Raw genomic sequence first — 384 nt, 5'->3', positions numbered from 1 at the left:
AACTAGCGACTGTGGCAAGAGACTCAAGAGACTGTGGCTCTCTGTTGCTCATCCCCGCCATAGGCGTGGCGTGGCTTTGAAAACAATGGAAACCTATGGGAGACCACATCCCCGCCACACAATGCTGTGTCTTTGTGGCACCACAGACTCACAGAGTCGCTAGTGTGCTCCCGGCCTAAGAGGGTGAGGGAGCGAGATGAAGAGAGGATGTCAGAAGCAAGGCTGACCAAAAGGAAGAGAAAGTCTCTCTCCTCAGAAGGAGGAATCTCCACCTTTGTTGGAGACCTTTTGAGCAGTCTTCCCTCGCCGCCGTCACCAACCAACTCCTCTCCCCCCGCCTTCACCGACTCGAATTATTTCGAGGAGGATAAAGATAGACTTCTG

Source organism: Palaemon carinicauda, chromosome 27 (assembly GCF_036898095.1).
Source record: "Palaemon carinicauda isolate YSFRI2023 chromosome 27, ASM3689809v2, whole genome shotgun sequence".
In the NCBI taxonomy this organism is placed as follows: domain Eukaryota; kingdom Metazoa; phylum Arthropoda; class Malacostraca; order Decapoda; family Palaemonidae; genus Palaemon; species Palaemon carinicauda.
This window is presented reverse-complemented; position numbering follows the sequence as displayed.